The 22,223-nt window shown below is 34.7% G+C and overlaps 1 protein-coding gene across 1 annotated transcript in view; it reads right to left on the bottom strand.

The window, feature by feature from the left end:
• Positions 1 to 22,223, bottom strand: part of THSD7B (thrombospondin type 1 domain containing 7B) — a 1,225,997-nt gene that overhangs the window by 929,086 nt on the left and 274,688 nt on the right. The gene's annotated exons all lie outside the window — the stretch shown is intronic.

Below are 22,223 nucleotides of genomic sequence, written 5' to 3'. Positions count from 1 at the left end.
TAGGAAGTTCTTTGATGGCTTGTTGGATTTCAATTTCTGATATGGGATTATTTAAGAATTCTATTTCCTCTTCTGTTAGTCTAGGCAGTTTGTATTTTTGTATATATTCATCCATTTCTCCTAAATTGGTGTATTTATTGCCATATAATTGGGCAAAGTAATTTCTAATGATTGCCTTAATTTCATCTTCATCAGAGGTGCTGTCCCCCTTTTCATCTTTAATGCTGTGAATTTGCTTTTCTTCCTTCCTTTTTTTAATTAGATTGACCAGTACTTTGTCTATTTTGTTTGTAAAGTACCAGCTTCTTGTCTTATTTATTAAATCAATAGTTCTATCACTTTCAATTTTATTAATTTCTCCCTTAATTTTTAGGATTTCTAGTTTGATTTTCTGCTGGGGGGTTTTAATTTGATCGCTTTCGAGTTTTTTCATTTGCATTTCCAATTGATTAATCTCTGCTCTCCCTTGTTTGTTAATATAAGCATTCAGGGATATGAATTTACCTCTGATTACCGCTTTGGCTGCATCCCAAAAGGTTTGAAAGGATGTTTCGCCATTGTCATTTTCCTCGATGAAATTATGAATTGTTTCTATGATTTCTTCTTTTACTAAAAGGTTTTGGAGCATCATATTGTTTAATTTCCAATTGGTTTTATATTTGGTTTTCCATGTACCATTACTAATCATTATTTTTATTGCCTTGTGATCTGAGAAGGCTGCATTCATTATTTCTGCTTTTCTGCATTTGTGTGCTATGTTTCTGTGACCTAATGTATGGTCAATTTTTGTGAATGTGCCATGTGGTGCTGAGAAGAAGGTGTATTCCTTTTTATCCCTATTTATTTTTCTCCATATGTCTATTAATTCTAATTATTCTAAGATTTCATTCACTTCTTTTACCTCTTTCTTATTTATTTTTTGATTTGATTTATCTAAATTTGATAATGGTTGGTTTAAGTCTCCCACTAGTATGGTTTTATTGTCTATTTCTTCCTTCAATTCTCCTAGTTTCTCCATTAGAAATTTGGGTGCTATATTATTTGGTGCATACATGTTGATTAATGATATTTCCTCATTGTCTAGAGTCCCTTTTAACAAAATATAATTACCTTCCCTATCCCTTTTGATCAGGTCTATTTTTGCTTTGGCTTTATCAGATATCATGATTACCACTCCTGCCTTCTTTCTGTCAGTTGAGGCCCAGAAGGTCTTACTCCATCCTTTAATTCTGACCTTGTGGGTGTCAACCTGCCTCATGTGTGTTTCTTGAAGACAACATATGGTAGGGTTTTAGATTCTAATCCATTCTGCTATTTGTCTACGTTTTATGGGTGAGTTCATCCCATTCACATTCAAAGTTATGATTGTCATTTGTGAACTCCCTGGCATTTTGATAGCCTTCCCTAATTCTAGCCTTTTCTTCTTTGGCTCTACCTTTTAGGCCAGTGATTTACTTTGAATCAGTCCCCCTTGTCCCCTCCCTTGATGTTTCCCTTTTTAGTCCCTCCCTTTTTCTTCCCTCCCCCTCCCCCCTCTCTTTCCTTCCCTTTTTGTTCTCCCTCTCCCCCTCCCCCCCTTGGTTTTCCCTTCTCCCTACCCTTGTTGGGTAAGATAGAATTCAAGATCCCAATGGATCTGGATGTTTTTCCCTCTCAGAGTTGATTTCCCTGAGATTGAGGTTTAAGTAAAAAAAAAAAACCCTCTCTTCCTCTCCTTCTTATAGGAGTTCTCTTCCCCTCCCCTTCCCATGTGAATCTTTGTGTGAGAACGATTATTCTATTTGGTCTTTCTTTACCCCCTATTTATACATTACATTTTCCCCACATGTTGGTATACATAGATTGATATAAATGTAGTACTTATAGAAGAGAGTTTGAGTAAAAGAAGAAGATAACATTTTTCCCCTTTCCTTAATATTTACCTTTTCAGGTATTCCTTGCTCTTTGATTTTCGGTATCAAACTTTCCACAGAGCTCTGGTCTTTTCTTTGCAAAAAGTTGGAAATCTTCTATTTTGTTGAAAGCCCATACTTTCCCTTGGAAGTATATAGTCAGTTTTGCTGGGTAGCTGATTCTTGGTTGGAGACCCAGCTCTCTTGCCTTTCTGAAGATCATGTTCCATGCCTTACGATCATTCAGAGTAGAACTTTCAAGGTCTTGTGTGACCCCGATTGGCATTCCTTTATATCTAAATTGTCTTTTTCTGGCTTCCTGTAGGATTTTTTCTTTTGTTTGATAGCTTTGGAATTTGGCAAATACGTTCCTGGGAGTTGTCTTTTGGGGGTTCAGTGTAGAAGGTGTTCTGTGAGCTCTGTCAGTGGCTGTATTGCCCCCTTGTTCTAGAATCTCTGGGCAAATTTCTTTGATTATATCTTGTATCACCATGTCCAGTTTGGTGTTTATTTCTGGCTTTTCTGGGAGTCCAATCATTCTTAAATTATCTCTTCTCCCTCTATTTTCCAGTTCTATCACCTTATTGGTGAGATATTTTATGTTCTCTTCTAATTTCTTGGTATTTTGGCTTTGCTTTATTAATTCTTGCTCTTTTACACGATCGTTGTCTTCCAGCTGCCTGATTCTGGCCTTTAAAGCCTGGTTTTCCTTTTCAGTTTCATCATACCAGTTTTGTAGATGCGTGAATTTCTTTTGCATTATTTCCAACTTTTCCTCCCAGAAGGCTTCCATCTTTTTGGTCATTTCTGATTCAAATTCTTCATAGGTTTGTGGAGAGTTTCCATTTCCTTTGGAAGGTTTTGGAGCATTTTCTTGTATATCATCTTCTATCTGCTCTGTATTTTGTATTTTGGCTCCATAGAATGTGTCCAAAGTCGCCCCTTTCTTCTTATTTTTCTTGGTATTTTGGAGCTTCTGTGCTTCTATGGAATTTGCCATCTCTGAATGTGGAGGATTAGCTTTTCTTATCTCTGTCTGGTGTTCAGAGGCTTTAGTCCTGGGCACCTTGTTGGTTCTATGAGCTTTCCCTGAGTTAAACTGAATATGCCTCACTGGAACTGGAATGGAAGGGTCGGACCACGAGGCCACACTCTCCCCCGGCTCTCTAGGTCGGTTGCTTTCCAGAAGTTGCCTTCAGAATAGCTGGCCGTGAGGCTGTTTCCTCGGCCTGCGGGGGGATGGGCTGCGGCTTCCTGGAGCTCTGAGGGCAGGGACTTTCACTGAGACTTGGATATCAGGATCCAGCCCGTGAGGCTGTCTTGCCTGCCCTGAGGGTTGCTGTTGTTTCGACCCTGCTCTCTGCCAGGGGAGCTCCGAGGGCAGTGACTTTCACTGGGACTCGGATAGAAGGCCCTGAGGGTTGTTGTTCCGAGGACCCTGTTCTCTGAGCCGGGCTGGGCTGAGGCTTCCCGGAGCCTTGGACTCTGCGCTCCTATCCCTTAGGTCCGAGTGATCTCGGGTTCTGGCTTTTGAGTGGGGCCTTACCTTCTGATCCAGGTCCAGATCCAGGAGGAGGATTCCTAGGGTTTATGCTGTTGATCGTCTTGAATTTCGGCACCTTAGGAGCTTATAGTTTGAGATCGGTCGGGAAGGGTTTTCCGGAGATCTGAACTTTAGCTTTCTCTAAGCCGCCATCTTAACCGGAAGTCCCTCCTTATATCATTTTTGAGATGTTTGAAAGGACTCTTTTAAGGAAAAGTTAATATAATTACCTCAGAGGAAAAGGTTCCAAATGAGAGAATTAGGAACAGTTGACAGCACCTATAATTATGCTACATCTATTACCTTAAAAAAAGAATGTAGGGACAATAAGAAATTAGAATAAGAGACAGAAAAAAGTAAGAATCCCAAAGCCCATATATGGATTAAGATGACCAAATATTAACATTATGTTGTACTGTATTTTTATTTATTTTGTTAAATATCTCCCAATTTTATTTAATCTGGCTTGACACTTCTACTCTACAAGACCACTAGAGGTAGCTGGATTGGTGGAAATTAAGACAAGGCATATTTGAGAAATACAGAGTGAATAACAAAAGATGATAAGGAGGCAATTATTAATAGTATCATACTAGTAGCTGAAAATCTTAGAATACAAAACTTGGACACTATAATAGGTACAATATTCAGATTTAACATTCATTTGTAGAGTTTATTTAAATTTATATCCAAATATTTAACTATATGTACTATTAAAGTATAGAAATCCATTCTCAAGTGATATATATTATAAAGAAATAATCAGAGAATCTGAAATAAAGCTCAGATATCTTCTAGTTATGGAAATTTATATTTAAGACTTATCAAAAGTCACAAGTTTTTGGTATCAAAGTTGATATTAGAATCCACATCTTCTGAAGCCCTGACTACTACACTCATTTAACCACCCAATGCTCCCTTTCTTAAACATGAACATCTACATAAATGCAGTAAGAAATACCATCATTATTAAATTATTCATGCCTCTAAAATTTCTATAAAGTTTGAAAAAAGGTTGCAAGTCATACAGAAAAGTAGCTAAACAATTCCATTTGAAAGAATAGTTGAAGGGGGCAGCTGGGAGGCTCAGTGCATTGAGTGCAAGTCGAAGATGAGAAGTCCTATGTTCAAATCTGACCTCAGACACTTCCTAGCTGTGTGACCCTCCCTGGGCAAGTCACTTGACCCCTATTGCCTAGCCCTCACCACTCTTCTGCCTTGGAACCAATACACAGTGCTGTTTCCAAGACAGAAAGTAAGGGTTAAAAAAAAAAAAGATGGGGCAGCTGGATGGCTCAGTGGATTGAGAGTCAGGCCTAGAGACAGGAGAACCTAGGTTCAAATCTGGTCTCAGACACTTCCCAGCTATGTGACCCTGGGCAAGTCATTTAACCACTCCCCCCTCCCCATAGCCTAGCCCTTACCACTTTTCTGCCTTGGGGCCAATGCATAATATTGATTCCAAGACAGAAGGTAAGGGTTTAAAAAGAAAAAAGGTGGGCAAGCAGATGCTAAATAAGCTTGACTTTAATTCTATGTGTTAAAAGGGAATGTGGCTTTTTCAAAATATTTTCCTAAAATAAAAACAATTATTAACATAAATCTCTTGCTTAGCAGTATAAAGGTAAGGAGAAGATAAGAGAAAAACTATTATAAGGTACTAGGAACAAGTAGGCATTCCTGGGGTCAGAAAGGGAAGAAGAAATGAAATGCTTTTCAAAAACCACCAAATATTTCACCCAATAATAAACAATTCAATAAATACCATTTCATAAAAATTTTGCTCCCCACCTTAAACTTTTCCATGGATAGGATAAAGAATAATAGTATGGTGATAAAAACAAAATGAAAGAGCCCTGTGAGAAAGCATAATTAGCCCTTTTCCATGTAAATAGGCAGAATGTTAGACTTGGAAGAGACAGTAGAGGCCATGGACTCTCACCAGTACCTTAACATGAATCCCTTCAATAACATCCTTAATGCCAGGTCAACCAACTTTGCTTAAAGGCCTCCTATAGGGGTGAACCATTGCACCCAGAAATGTGTTTCCCCAAAAAAGTTCCAAAAGAATTCAATTTGATATTATCACTTACATGTAATTCTGGAATTAAGATCTGAGCATTATGATTTTTGACCTTTTGACAGACTTCTCTTAACAGTTGTAATTGCTAGGATTGTCTTTACATGATGCCCATTTTTGCTTATTTAAATTACTACCCATTAATTCCTGGCTCTACAGTCTAGAGCCAACCATAATAAGTTCTTCTACAAGATAGTCTTTCAAATACTTGAAAGTTATAATGTCTAAATCTTCTCTCCTTCATTCTAAATATCCTCAGCATTCTCATGAAATGATCTTCAAATTTGTAGACTGTTTTAGATATTCTCCACCTTCCTAATGTTCTTCCAAAAATATGGCACCTGGATTTGAATGCAGCGTTCCAGATATAGTTTGACCAGGTCTGGGTTTAGCAGGATCACAGATCTGACGTTTGAAAGCATTAAAAGTCATGTAGGTAAAAGCCCATATTTTACAAATGTAGAAAATGAGACAGAGAAATGGTTTGTCTAATACCAAATAGATAATAAATAAAAATGCTGAAAATAACTCGCTAAAAGCTATCTTTAATACAGTTCATAAGTTTGTGAGGTAGATGCCGTTATTAGCTCCATTTTATGAATGAGGAAACCAAACTAAGAGAGATAAAGTACCTTGCCCATGGGTAAGTACATGTCTAAGGCAAAAATTGAACTCAGGTCTTCCTAATTCCAAGTCCTTTGTTCTATCTACTATGCTACAATACACTTATATAGTGCTTTAAGGTTAGCAAAGTACTGCCCATATCTCATATTTATGACATTTGAATCCAGCTACTCTGACTCTAACCCTACTACTCTTCACCTCTATCTTGACACTATTACTTAATGAAACTTAAATTCACATTATTTTCCCATACTGTCTTATCATACTATGACGTGATATTGACAATCATTGAACTTAATCTATTTAAATTTCTCTTTCTTTTTTTCCCTGAAAAACTCCTTTCTAACCACAGATCCATTAGCTTCCACTTGTGAGTCTATTTTTTGAACCAGTGTAAGACTTTACATTAATCTTTTTAATTGCATTTGATTCAGCCCAAATTTCTAGCCTGCCAAGATCTCTTTAAGATTCTTAATGTCATGTAGTACATTAGATATAGTCTCCCGCTTTGTGTCATCCAAAAAGTTGATATCATGCCATCTATGACCTTACTTGGATATCAAGGTTTGTTTGTTTTTTAATAGTAAATAGCACAAAATATAATTTATATTCCTGGGACAGTCTACTTTTGACTCCTTTCTAAGATTGCATCAAACTATTAATAACTACTCTTTGAATTCAGCCATTCAACCTATTCTGAATGCAAGTAACTGTACTACAATTTATCCTACATCTCTTCATCTTGTCCACAAGAACAGCATGATATTCATTGGCAAATGCTTCCATGAAATCAAGATAAATTTTATATAAAGAATTCCTGTTCTCTAATAGTCTAGTTACCCTGTCAAAAAATGAAAAGGGATTTTTTTATGACATTATCTGTTCTTCATGAAGCCATGCTGCCTCTCTGTTATCATGGCTTCCTTTTTCTAGATGCTTACTGTCCTTTTAATAATTCATTCTAGAATTTATCCACAAATCAAGAGCAAGTTCACTGGTTTATGATGTTCAGATTCCCTTCTTTTCCCCTTTGGTGAAAATTTATATTGTTATGATGTTTCGTTGTATATTTCATATTGGTATGATTAGATTTTCTAGACCTCGCAAGTGACAAGGAAGAATTTCCTGGCTAGGATATTTTCCCTCCCTCAGATTTTAAGCGTCACTTCTGTCCCCAATGACATCAATAGATAACTTTACTTCTTCCTTTATTTAGAACAAAGTTATCTGATATGAACTTCGTTCACTCTGGCTCTATGTCTTCTCTCCTTCCCACTGTTCATAGAAGGAATTGTGTGGAGTTTGGAATTTCCATACTTCCTACATCTCTAAACCAATCTGCACAGCCTTGGTACTATGCCATAGTCTTCAGAATGTGCAGATGTCATTGCAGCATTCTACAGCCCAAAAGCATTTCATAACTCCTTTATGCTTACCAAATGCATTTTAACCTCCTTAGAATGAATTTGAAGCATTCCACAAACTAATGCCAATCCAGTGTTGTAAGAGAGGAGAGCAACAGGTATGTATTAAGTGTCTACTTTGTGCCAGGAACTAAGCTAAGTTTTTACAAATATTATTACATTAAGTCCTCATAACAACCCTGCAAAGTGGATGCTGTTATTATCCTCATTTTATAGTTGAGAAAACCAAGATAAACAAAGGTTAAGTGACTTGCACAGAGTCACACAGTAAATAAGTGTCTGAGGCTGAATTTGAACACAGATCTTCCTGATTCCAGGTCTAGACCTCTATCCCCTGAACTCCTTCACTTCCTTGTAAACTTATTTCACCCACTATGCCCTTCATACTTTGCCAAAGTTCAGTCCAAATAAACTACACATTATCTTGGGAATTAACCCCAATATCTTTCATTTCTGTACCTTTCTTTATGGTGTAACTTTTGTTTGAATTACTATTCTCCTAACTCCATATTTATTGCTGAAATCCTATCTACCCTATTTGTTGTTGTTCATTCATATTGTCATGCCTGGCCTTTTGTGACCCTACTGATTATATTACCCTTATTTGTTTGTTTTTTATTCAGCCTCTTTCTCTCCTCCTTAATGATAATAGAAGGCATCATCCAGCAAAATATATAGATTATGTCCTTCATATTTCCACTTGTCTGTTCATTCTCTGGAGGTAAACATTCACAAATTATTCTTCAAATATTAAATCTAGTTGTGTATAATGTTCTTTTGGTTCTACTCATTTCACTTTTCATTATCTCATTTTTTAATTAATCTGCTCATCATTTTTATAGCTCAATAGAATTCTATTACAATCACATACCACAATGTCTTTAGTTGTTCCCCAGTTGGTGGACAACCTCTTGAATTCCAGTGTTATGCTACCACTAGAAAGTTCCTTTAAATATTTTGGAAAATTTAGGTTCTTTTCCTTTTCCCCTGCTCTCCTAGAAAAAATAGACCCCACATCTAATATAAACAGTTTTAAAGCTTTGTGGGTACAGTTCTAAACCGCTCTCCAAAATGGTTGGATCAGTTTAGCAGTTCCACCAATAGTGTATTAGTGTCCCTACTTTTCCACATTACCTTCAGCATTTTTCATTTTGCCCTTTTTTCATTTTAGCCAGTCTAATTGGTGTGAGATAATACCTCAGAATAGATTGAATTTCCCTAATCAGTACTGATTTAGAGCATTTTTTCATGTATCTAAATATGGCTTTAATTTCTTCATCTGAAAACTCTTTGTTCATATCTATTGCTCATTTATCAATTAGGGGATAGCTTTTGCCCTTATAAATTTGACAAAGCTCTCTCTATATTTTTGATATAAGACTCTGAGAGACTGTCTTTGATTAAAATATAATACTCATTCTTATTTAAAAAACTGGAAATGATGGTGAGGGATATTATTGTACCATAAGGAATGATGAATAGCTTGATTTCTATAAGAAATGGAAAGACCTACATAAACTGATGCAAAGTGAAATAAGCAGAACCAGGAGTACATTATACACTAACTGAAATACCATGTAATGATCAAATGGGATCAATTCTGCTACTAAAAGCAATGCAATGATCCAGGTACTTATGCGAAAGAATGCTATCCACATCTGAGGAAAGAACTGTGGGAGTAAAAATCCAGAAGAAAACATATGATTTATCACTATATGGACATATGATGTGAGATTTTGGTTTTAAATGATTACTCTATTAAAAAATAAATATTGAAGATAGGATTTGAGTGATAACATATATGTAACCTAGTGACATTGCTTTTCAACTCTGGGAGGGGGGAAGAAAGAGGAAAGGGAGACAATAAGAATCATGTAACCTTGGGGAAAATTAAAATAAATGATTTCTAAAAACACTGGAAAGCATAGGCATGAGTGGAGTTTTTCTTAAAATGATATTAATAATCAACAAATATTATTTGTAATGAGAAAAATCTTTCCAATAATATCAGGAGTGAAACAAGGATATCTATTATGACCAATACTATTAAACAGTATTAGAGATACTAGCAATAGAAATAAGAAAAGAAAAAGAAATTGAAGATAGCAGAATGGTCAAAGAGGTAATAAAATGATCTCTTTTTTGGAAATAATATGATGTTGTACATGGAAAATTCTAGAAACTCAATGAAAAAGTTAATTGGAACTATCAATAAGTTTAGTAAAATAGCAGGATACAAAATAAATCCACATAAATCATCAGATATGTCTAACAAAGTCATGAAAATACAAATAGAAAGAGATACTCTATTTAAAATAACCACAGACAGAATAAAATACCTGGGAGTATACCTATCAAAACAAGCTCTGGAACTACATAAGCATAATTATAAAATGCTTTTTTACACAAAAAGTCAGATCTAAATTTTTGGAGAAATATTAATTTTTCATGAATGAGCCAAGCCAATATAATCAAAATGACAATTCTACCTAAACTCATCTAGTTATTAAATGCTGCCCCAACCAAATTACCAAAAAATTACCTTTTTCAGTAGAAAAAATAATAACAAATTTCATTCGGAGGAACAAAATTTCAAGAATAGCTAATAAATAATGAGAAAAATGTAAAGGAAGGATAACTAGAAGTACCAGACTTTAAACTGTTTTATAAAGCAATAAAAACTAAAACTATCTGGTTCTAGATAATAGATAAAAAGGTAGATCAGTGGAACAGAACAGCAAATATTAGCAAATGATTATAGCAACCTTGCATTTGACAAAAAATATAGATCCAGGTAATTGGGATGAGAAAGCACTATTTGGTCAAATTTTCTAGGACAAATAAAAAAAAGCTTGGCAGAAATCAGGTATAGACCAATATCTTATAATGTTCACTAAAATAAGACAAAAATGGATACATAGTATAGATGTACACAGAGATGTCATAAGCCAATTAATAGAGGGAACATATTACCTATCACATAAGAATTATGAAATGAGAAATAGATAATTCTGAGTACATTAAATTGAAAACTTTTGTACAAATAAAGCAAACATTGCTAAGATTAGAAGGAATGCAAAAAACTGGGGACATTTTTTTTTTGCTCTACAGTCTGTCAGGATTTTCTTTTCAAAGATACTGGAGTGGTTTGTCATTTTCTTCTCCAGTGGATTAAGGCAAAAAGAGTTTTAGTGACTTTTCTATGTTCACATGAGTAGTGAGTGTCTGAGACCAAAATGGAACATAGACTTTTTTCACTTTCCTCACTTCAGACATCACTTTATCTACTCATCCATCTAGTTACCTCAATTTTTCTATTAGACTCCATTAAAATAATGTGATCACCTCTATGAAGTTGTCTTTATCTTTCCAGCTAAAAAAGTGATGCTTATTGAAAACTTTCATAACATTCTTTCTATCCTTCATGTCCCAAAATCTAATTTATCTTTTAATAATGTGTGTACACATCTCATCTTTCTTATTCAATTGTAGATTCCTTGTTTATCCCTGTTTCTCGCATGGTGTCTTGTTCAAAATAGAGATTTAATGAAGGCATTTTAAATTTGAATGCACTATTCTATATACAGAAAGGAGGAAGCTCTAAGTTATGATCATCAGACAAGAAAATTCTGAGTTGTGCTGGTGGGTTATGTAATCAATCATTCTCTCCTCTTTGTTTCCTCTTCTAAGTTATAGGGAATATTTTCCTAAATGGCTAGCCAATGTTAGAGATGCCATCCAAGAGCCAACATGCTTATAATACAGTTGAGGAGATAACATTTTTTAAATGCTAAAATAGGATTGTATTAAAAGGACTAATATGGGCAATGTAAATTCCTTAAGATTTTGGACCAGTCAGAGGATAGTGTGAGCTAGAAAAGTTATGGAAAATCTTACTTAGAAGTGGGGCACACTGGATTAAGAACCAGATGGGAAGTTCTAGGTTCAAATCTGGCCTCAGACACTTCCTAGCTATGTGACCCTGGTCAAGTAACTTAATCCCCATTGCTTAGCCCTAACCACTCTTCTGCCTTGGGACCAATACAAAGTATTGATTCTAGGGAAGAAGGTAAGGGTTTAAAAAAACAAGTAGGGAACAAACTGTGCCTTCATGGATAAGCTATGGGCAGACAGGCTGAACAGAAAATAGCATTCTCCTTATGGGGAACAATACCTTTAGAGGCAGAAAATGGAAAACAAATAAAATATGTATAATAGATGATCAGCTCATTTGGCTGGGTTGTTTTTACTGAGAGAAGTGGTGAGGTACGGTCAGAAAACAAGATTATGGGCTGATGGCAGAGAATCTTGAATTACAGGTTAAGGATACTAGACTCCTCTAAGTAATGGGAGACCAAGTAGAAAGACTCAAGCAAATGTTTTAGGAAGATTAACTTGACAGTGATATAGAGGATAGATTGAAAGGTAGACTTCAGGCAGAAAGAACAATTAGACGACTTGGAGAAACCATCAGATAATGAGGTTCTGGACCTCAAACATCTGTGGTAAATATGTACAGAAGGGACAGTTGTGCTCATTTTAATAGTCACTAGGTATGTGATGCAAGGCAAATCACTCAATTTCTCTGAGCCTCCTTTCCTCATATGGAAAGCAGAGAAAATAATATTTGCACCATGCATCTCACATGTGGGTAAAGTACTTTGTCAACTGAAAAATCCAGCATAAAGTGTTAACTTCTAATTCTATTAGGGTAGTAGTAAAGAACAATTGAAGGGATTCTGAGGATGGAATCAACAGATTTTGGTTACTGATTAGATATGGGTCTAGAAAGAAAGAATGCACTAAATGATATTGATTTCAAGACTATGGAAATGCTGTTGCTATTGATGGAAATTGGGATTTTAAAAAGGAGGGATCATTTAGCAATATGAAAGTATGGTAAAGATTACATTTAGAAAGATTTAAGTATCTCACTCTTTCACATAAGGAGGTGGACCTGAAAAAATGATAGACACTCAACAAATATCCTTTGTTAGATATAAGATTTCCTCTTTTCCTTAGATTCTGCTCTTATGATATTTCCATTTAATACACCAATTTTATTTAGCCAGCTGCATGTTTTAACATAAGTAATTAAGCTCATTAAAACTACCTTCTTATACATTAATGAGAATACTCCAGTTTTATCAATGTTTTAATAATTACAAGTTTCTGTGAAAATAAAAACTCTACTTCAGTAACCTGCATTGTAACATATACAGTCAGAATCAGTTCATCCATCAAGGTATAAAATTATAGAGATGGATACAACAGGATATTTTTGTCAATTCTCATCATCATGTTACTTATTTCAAAAGCTCCATCCACATACTATACAACAGTATCAAACACAACTCTTTCAGTGATGTGAGTTAGTACAAAGTAAAAAAAAATGTTTCAATATGAAGTGTAATCTGAGCCAACAAAAGGAAAGAACATTACATTTTCTTTGATTCGGAAATAAAGTAAAAGTACATTACTTATACTCCAGAAGTGTCTGAATAAAAGCCAAACACATGAGTATCTATAATCAAGAGGCAGAAGGAATATGCTTTAAGAAGTTAAAGCTTTAGTGATTTAAAAAAGAAAAAAATCTCAGACTCCTTTTTCATGGTCATTCTCAGGTATAATTTCAAAGTAGGTCATTTCTTTCTTCAAAATCACGAGCTAGCAATTCTATATTCTTTCTCTCATTTTGGCATCTTCCTCAGATTCCCCAACTTTTCATAATTTAGTGGTCTATAAGGCCCCTTGAAAATCTAAATCTTCATTATCTTTACATGTTTTTTCCTGATTTCCTATGCCCATCAAAACTTAATCCTGAAGGGATCCAAAATCATTTATTTTGAAAGTTGGATTTACAGACAACAGTTTGCAATGTGATCTCCCGTTATAATATCTGTTCTATCCTCAGATATCTTTCCTTTCCTCTCTTTTGGAAATATCTTCCATTCACATGTGAGTATATATTGCCACTACTGACATTTTTCTTTCTCCCTATGTCATCCTTTAGCCCTTTATTATCAATTGTCTAAAGAGCATCTCTTTCTGAATGTCACCTAAGTTACATGTCAAAAAATGAAATTAATAATCTATTCTTCAGCCGTGCTCCCCTGACTTTCCTATTTCTATTATAGCATGCACCATTCCTCTACTCACTTATATATGACAGTTCAGACTTATCTAAAGTCCCTTGCTCTGTAAAATCCTACTATCCTTTGATCTTGCTTTCCTCTGTTTCCATGAGCTTTCTAGATGCAATCAGCAATCAACTCCTAATGATTGTGCTGTCACAATATCTTTCATCTCTTTTCTCTCTTGTCTACTAATGCCATTCCACTCTATTCTAATATAGGAAATCATCACTTCTTTCCCTGGATTATTATAATCATTTCTTAATTGATCTTCAGGCTTTCAAGCAATCCTACCCATTGGTGTAAAATGAAAATTCCTAATAATGCCTCAGATAAAACAATAAAGAACTTATTATTGCGTGTTATGTGCCAGACATTGAATTAAGTGCTATAAATAAAACCACAAGAAAGCATAATAATCCCTCATCTTGAGGAGCTTGCATTTTAATGGGGAAAGAAAATGCAGAATGGGAAGTTAGAAACAGGGTTGGGAAGTTAGTACTAGGTATTGGTTCATTTTGGAAATAGCTAAGAAGTTGATTGTTGGCAAGATAAGGCAAAATATCATTTATCAGAGCCTTGGGAGTACTTTGGGGCAGAGTTGAAGATTCTGGTGCAAGAGGGAAAAGCATATGAAGACAGGGGCTAGAAAGGATTTACTATGGATTGGAAATGAACATGTTAGTAGATGGTCTCTAAAGAACTTTTAACTATTCTCAGTTGCCTAATGATTTATATCCAACCTTCTTATTTAGGTTTGCAAAGTCTTCCTTTACCTACCATTTTGTCAAATGACATTTTTTCCCCTGATCTTACACTGTAATCCACTACAAACCTTATCATTTTATCAAACTGAACTATTCTCTATTCCCCTAAGTAAAACATTCAATTTCCCACATCTGTGCTTTTGGTAATGCTATTCCCTATGCTTAGAAAGTCTTCCCTCACCCTCCAAATCTTAAAATTCTTTTTAGATCCAAGGCTCATCTTAAATGTTACCTCCATTAATTTTCATTGGTAGAAGTAGTAGTAAGCTTATCAACTGTTCCCACAAATCTACTGAATAACCTCAAAACTGGTACCAATTTTTCTGGGGTTGTATCTGGCATGATTGTATGAGGAGTAAATTACAGAAACATATTTCATTTTCTCCTATGAATGAGCACAAGGTCACAGGAATGATTTAGGTGCCTACAAAGTAATCAATAATAAAATACTGGATCTGCCTCATTCTGACCTATTCACAATGGAGGTCAAGAAATAGAATCACAGAATTTCAGAGTTATAAGGACTTCAGTAGCCATCTAACACACAGTCCAGAAAAAAGTAATTCCTACTAAACTAGAACTGAGAAATCATCAGCTAACCTCAACTTGAAGGCCTCTAATAAGAGGGCTACACTACATTAGGAAGCACCCTCTATCTTTGGATAACTCTAGTCATTAGGGAGATTTTTCTTGTGTGGATTTGGTTTGTTTTTACATCAAGTCCAAATTTCTGCTTCTGCAGCTTCTACCTACTGCTCCAAATTCTGTCCTCTGGTGCCCCAAATAACAAGGCAAATTGTAATCTTTCTTGTTCTAGAAGATAGGTATCTGATCCCTCACTTGGCCCAAACTCTCCTCTCCTGTAGGATAATGATTTCTAGGGCTGTAAATTACAATGATCCTGCAACATGAGGCATGACTTTTCATCATTTAGGTTCAGAGGAGGCTATAAAAGCTTTGAAGTTTAACAATGTCCTTTCAAAACTATAGAGTTCAAATCTGAAAAATATTGCTAGGATGTCCAGAAAAGAAAATAGCAGGAATCTCATAACCTTATTGTTAGAAACTAAGCTTCCTCTTCATGAAGCCCAGTGCACATTCATTTTTCAACTATCATGTCACATTGTTTATTAAAGTAGAGTTGGAAATCCATTAGAAACCATAGATATTTTAATTTTTTTGTATGGAATAATTCTATGCATGGACAAATCATAAAAGATATAGAGCAAGAGACAATATTCATGTTATATGAATGGAATTTCTTCCAATGCTATGGGTTCTTAAAATTTTGAATTTCATGAGCTCTTCTGTGAAAAATATTTCTTTGCATGTGATCCTATTCTTAGGCCATCATAGCTACATATACTTCCTGAATAAAACTGATTTTCTTTTGAAATAAAACAAGTAACTTTTGTGACTATTCGTATTCTTCTTACATTTCTTTAAGAAATAGAAATAGTCCTGTCTTCATTTGAAGTCTGTTGGACTATTTAGAAAAGCCTAACAACATATGTGTGCCCAAGAATTAATAATGAGACTGACATATGTGTATATTAATCTGATTGCTAAGAAAATAAGAAGATATTTAAAGGCATGGACAAACTACGACTATAATCTTTTAAGAGGACACCATGTTAAAGATTTAAATATAGGTAAATTGGTAATACTTAAAAATAGGGATATGGACTTCCAGGTAAACATGGCCGCAGTTTAGACACAGGAATCTACCTCTCCTCGGCGACCAATGAAATAGACTATCCCAAAAGGAAAAATAAAACCAAAATTAATATGAATAAAGGCATGCCACAGCAGGGCACAGCATTGAAGGTATGTGAGATTTGGGCATTTTCACACTATTAGAGGGTGAAATATCTTCCACCAAAACAAAAGCTGATCTACCCTCCCTCACCCCACCTATGGAGCCAGTGTGCTAGACTCAGAGCCAGGGCATGCTAGAATCAGTGAGCGAGTGAGGGGCACCTCTAGGTCCTTGGCAGCAGACTAAGACCAACAAAGACATTGCCCTGAGAGAAGTTACACTTGAGACTCCAACAAGCAGAAGACCTCAGACATTGGGAGCAGAGATTGCACAGAGAAGGGCTGCAAACAGTAGAAGCTCCAGAGACTTGAGAGGTGGCCTCAGGCAAAAACCTTACTCCATAGCTCCATACACAGAGATCCTGCCCTCCTCACTCAGACTTCTGACTAGAAAGGGAAGGGGAAAATGAGCATCCTGATGGCAAAAAATGCCCAGGAAAAACAGCTTCCCAACACAAAGAAGAACAAGAATAAAGGGTTGACCACGGATAATTTTTTTATGGAGAAAAAACAAGACTACAGAGGAAATAGCTGAAGAGGACATACAAATAAATGCATCCAAACTTTCTAAAAAATGGACATTGGCCACAAGGTCTGGAAGAATTTAAATTGGAGTTTATGAAAAAGATGTATAAGTATTGGCAAGAAATGTGGGAAATATTTCAAAAAGAAAATAACAGTTTAAAAGACAGAAATTCCCAATTGGAGAAAGGAGCCCAGAAATCAAATGAAATGATAAAAGAAATTTGAGACCAAAATTAAATAACTGGAAGCCATGAAAAGCCAGATAGACTAAACTTAAAAGGAAAACCAAAAGATTATAGAAGAAAACCAGTCTTTAAAGACCAAAATGGGGCAATTAGAAGCCAATAATCTCACAAAAAGCAAGAATTAATAAAGCAAAAAGAAAAGATTGACAAAATAGAAGGAAACATGAAATATCTCACTGAGAAGATGACTGACCAAGAAAACAGGTCGAGAAGAGACAATATGAGAATCATTGGTCTACCTGAAAACACAGAAATAAACAGAAACCTTGACATCATACTACAGGAAATTATTCAAGAAAATTGCCCTAATGTTCTTGAAAAAGAGGGGAAATAGACATTGAAAGAGTTCATAGAACATCCCCTACATTAAATCCTCAAAAGACAACCTCCAGGAATGTAATTGCCAGATTCAAGAGCTTCCAAGCTCAGGAAAAATTTTTACAAGAAGCCAGAAAGAGACAATTCAGATATCAAGGAGCACTAATCAGGACCACAGAAGATCTGGTGACTTCCACACTAAAGGACTGCAGGACTTGGAATATGATATTCAGAAAGGCAAAAGAATTGGGTCTTCTGTCAAGGATCACCTACCCATATAAACTCACTGACTATATAATCCCAGAAGAAAGTATGGTCATTCAACACTATTGATGATTTTCAAGTATTAGTAAAGAAAAGACCAGAACTAAGAGGAAAGTTTGATGTCAAAACACGAAGATCAAACGAAACATGAAAAGGTAAATAAAAAAGAAAGAAGAAAGAGGGAAAATGTTTTTATTTATATTTTCTTCTTTAAGGGCTTCAATAAGATAAAATTGTTCATATTAGGATATGGAAAAATGTAATTTGTAACTCTCAAAAATTATATTTACTATTATAGTAATTAGAAAAATCATTCATAGGTAAAGACTGGAGTGATAAGTGGTCTAAGATGATATTCAAAAATAAGGGAGGGGGGAATATAAGATGGCACCAAGAGAAACTTGAAGGAATAATATAAATAGGATAATATTTATCACACAAAGAAGTACATTGGAAGGGTAGGGAAAGGATACTATTATAAGAAGGAGAGGAAGAGAGTGCTAATAGGAAATACTTAAATCTTACTCTCATTGAAATCATTTGTGAGAGGGAAGAACATCTCGATATACTGGGGTATAGTATTCTCTCTTGACCTACGGGGAAAGTGAGAAGAGAAAAACTAAGGGGGGAATGGAGGGGGAGTTAGCAAGAGTTAGAACGAGAAATCCCATTTAAAATCACCCTAGACAACATAAAAGACTTATGAATATATCTGCCAAGACAAACACAGGAACTATTTGAACACAACTACAAAACACTATCCACACAATTAAAACTAGATCTAAGTAATTGTAAAAACATTAATTGCTCATGGATAGGATGAGCTAACATAGTAAAAATGACAATCCTACCCAAAATTATTTACTTATTTGGTGCCATTAAACTACCAAGAAACTGTTTCACTGAATTGGAAAAACAAAACAAAACTAAATCAAAGTTCATTTGGAAGAACAAAAAATCAGGAATATCAAGGAAATTTTTGAAAAAAAATGTGAAAGAAGTTGGCCAAGCAGTACAAGACCTAAAACTATTATACTCTAAAGCAGTGGTCATCAAAGCAACATGGTATTAACTAAGAGACAGAAGAGAGGATCAGTGGAATAGACTTGGGGTAAGTGACTTCAGCAAGACTGTCTATGAGAAACCCAAAGATCCCATATTTTGGGACAAAAACCCACAATTTGACAAAAACTGCTAGGAAAATTGGAAAACAGTATTAGGTTTGTATCAACATCTAACACCCTATACCAAGATAAACTAATAGGTGAATGATTTGAATATAAGAAGGAAAATATGAGCAAATTAGGTGAACACAGAATAGTTAACTTGTCAGATGTTTGGGAAAGGAAAGATTTTAAGACCAATCAAAAGTTAGCAAAAATTACAAAATATAAAATAAATAATTTTGATTACATTAAATTAAAAAGGTTTTGTACAAACAAAAACAATGAGACTAAAATTAGAAGGGAAGCAAGAATTTGGGGAAAAATCTTCATAAAATAAAACTCTGACAAAGGTTCTTGTTACTCAGATTTATAAAGAGCTAAATCAAATGTATGAAACATCAAGCCATTACCCAATTTATAAATGGGCAAGGGATATGAATAGGCAATATTTAGATAAAGAAATCAAAACTATCAATAAATACATGAAAAAATGTTCTAAATCTCTTATACCCAGAGAAATGCAAAACAAAACAACTCTTTGTACCACCTCATACCTAGCAGATTGGCTAACATGACTGCAAAGGAAAGTAATGAATGCTGGAGGGGATGTGGCAAAGTTAGGATATTAATGCATTGCTGGTGGAGTGATTGTGAATTGTGAATTGATCCAACCATTCTGGAGGGCAATTTGGAACTATGCCCAATGAGCACTAAAAGACTGTCTGCCCTTTGATCCAGCCAAAGCACTGCTGGGTTTCTACCCCAAAGAGATAATAAGGAAAAAGACTTGTACAAGAATATTCATAGCTGTGCTCTGTGTGGTGGCCAAAAATTGGAAAATGAGGGGATGCCCTTCAATTGGGGAATGGCTGAACAAAGTGTGGTATCTGTTGGTGATGGAATACTATAATTCTCAAAGAAATAATGAACAGGAGGAATCCCATGTGATTTGGAATGACCTCCAAGAATTGATGCAGAGTTAGAGGAGCAGAACCAGGAGAATATTTTACACAGAGACTGATACACTTTGGTACAATTGAAGATAATGGACTTCTCTGTTAGTGGCAATGCTGTGATCCAGAACAACTCGAAGGGATTTACAAGAAAAAACACTATCCAAATTCAGAGGAAAATCTAGGGGAATAGAAACACAGAAGGAAAACAACTGCTTTATCACATGGACTAATGGGGATATTATTGGGGTTTTGGACCCTAAATGATCACCCTAGTGCAAATCAGTAATATGGAAATAGGTCTTGATCAATGACATATGTAAAAACCAGTGGAATTATGCATTGGCTATGGGAGGGGTTTTGGGGAGAGGAGGGAAAGGACATGATTTTTGTAATCCTGGAAAAATCCTCTAAATTAATTAATTAAATAAACTTTTAAAATGAATAAATAAATAAAATAAAAATACAGATAAAATTAAACAGAAGCAAAGTTTAAAAAGACTAACATGAATTAAACTTACCTATGTATTTTGCCACTTTTATCTCACATTCATTGTTGAAATTCTTACCAAGTCACTTTTTTATTTCAAAACCAAATCCATTCAACCCTACCCCTCACTCTGTAGACACATAATAATTGGGTAGCTTCAATCCAAAAAAGACACAGCTTGTTACATCTTACCAAGCAAATATTTTGTACATCTGAAAATTCATTTGGAAATAATTTGTTTATGCAATGATAAAGCAGTAAAGTTACCCATGTTTAAGTGTAAAACAATGGAAGACATAAATTTATCTTTACTGGAAATGAGAGACTGTTCCACTTTTCTGCACAATCCATTAACTACTATACCTAAACAAAGTCTTTATAATGTTATGTTTCTCATTTCATGAATTTTTATAGCTAATGTGTTTCCAGCCAAGAATAATGTGGTGATTAGAACAGAGTTCAATAAGAATATGTGGCAATGCAATAAGTATAGAAGTTAATGAATTTCTCCGTGACTAGAAAACAATTATTGATCACCAATTTTTGAAGACTTTAAATCAATTGTTATGTCATTTACTACAAAAGTTTCTAAAATGAATTCAAGAGGAGTTTCTGATAAAAGGTTTTGAAACTAATAAGATATTGATTTTTCTAAACTTTGTATGCTAATTTAAGGATTTGATAGTACCTAATTTAATTAAGCTAATGCTTTTTGTTTGAAAATAGCATATAGACGAAGGCTGCCTAGCAAACTATCTTGAGTTCCTAAACTAATTCATTTCTAAAGGGGTGAAGTAAAGAAGAAATATCAGAGACTCAGGGTCTTGGTTAAAGCCAAGACTAGCTTTGGTATTTTATTGTGCTTTTATATTGTTTTATCTTTTTTATCTGACATAATAGATGAGTGGAAGTCCTTGAGAATGGAAAATTTACTTGAAAGTTAGTATTTATAAATAAAGCTTATTAATTAGACTCATACAGTTTAGAAATAAAAAGACAAGTTCTTATCAAAACAATTTCTGTGGTAATGGAGGCAGCAAAAGCATATATAATTGAAATACATCAATAATACAAACACCTCATTTGAGTCTCCTTGGCAATCATGCTTAAAGCTGCTACTGAGTAGCAAAACTGACAGATTTGAGTTTCTCTTTTGTTTTTCTGTCCAACCACCCATGAAAGTACTAATGAGTGGTGAAGTAATCAGAGGGTGAACAGCATCAGAGAGGAGAAGCCTGAAATATAAAGAATGATCCACAATTTGGGTAATATTTTTTGGGGGTGGGGAGAATATGCTAACTTGAAAACATTTTTTCTTCAGTATAAAAGTTTATTTATAGACACACCATATGCATGAATAACAGGCTGCACATTGCCTCTCCTTACCTTTAATTCAGACTGAAATTCAGAATAGAGAATTGTCTGATCAAGTATCTCTGCTTCATCTACTTCTTTCTTCCCCATCTTGGGAATTTAGGGGATTTACAGCTAGTAATTTCTTTCTTTCTTAATGAATCCATTTCCCAAATTCTCTCTCTGTCTCTCTGTCTCTCTCTCTCTCTGTCTCTCTCTCTCTTTTATATTGCAAAACAAAAAGGGACCCTAATCATGAATACAGTGATATACAAACATGAAAAAATTCTAAGCTCTTTGTATATGACAGAGTACAATGTGCCTACATTCAAAAAAAGTTTTTGAACATTGAAAAGATGTGCTGAAGGTCATAAATTTTAAAACAATATTAGACATAATAAGTATTTTTATTAACAAAGCATCAACTATGTTCTCAAAAACATCCACTATCCCATTAATAATCATTCTTCTCATCTTCCAACTTCCAACACCATTTTAGATGAAGCACAAATAACCTTAAATATTTTTATTTAAACAATTTTAATTTTAAATTATTTTAAAATGTTATTACAGAAGTACAGCATTTCCACCATATACTAAGTTAAATAAGTTTTCATTAGATAGTCT

Source organism: Monodelphis domestica, chromosome 4, assembly GCF_027887165.1.
Source record: "Monodelphis domestica isolate mMonDom1 chromosome 4, mMonDom1.pri, whole genome shotgun sequence".
In the NCBI taxonomy this organism is placed as follows: domain Eukaryota; kingdom Metazoa; phylum Chordata; class Mammalia; order Didelphimorphia; family Didelphidae; genus Monodelphis; species Monodelphis domestica.
The sequence above is the reverse complement of the archived record's forward strand: the minus strand, read 5'-3'. Positions and strand labels throughout refer to the sequence as shown.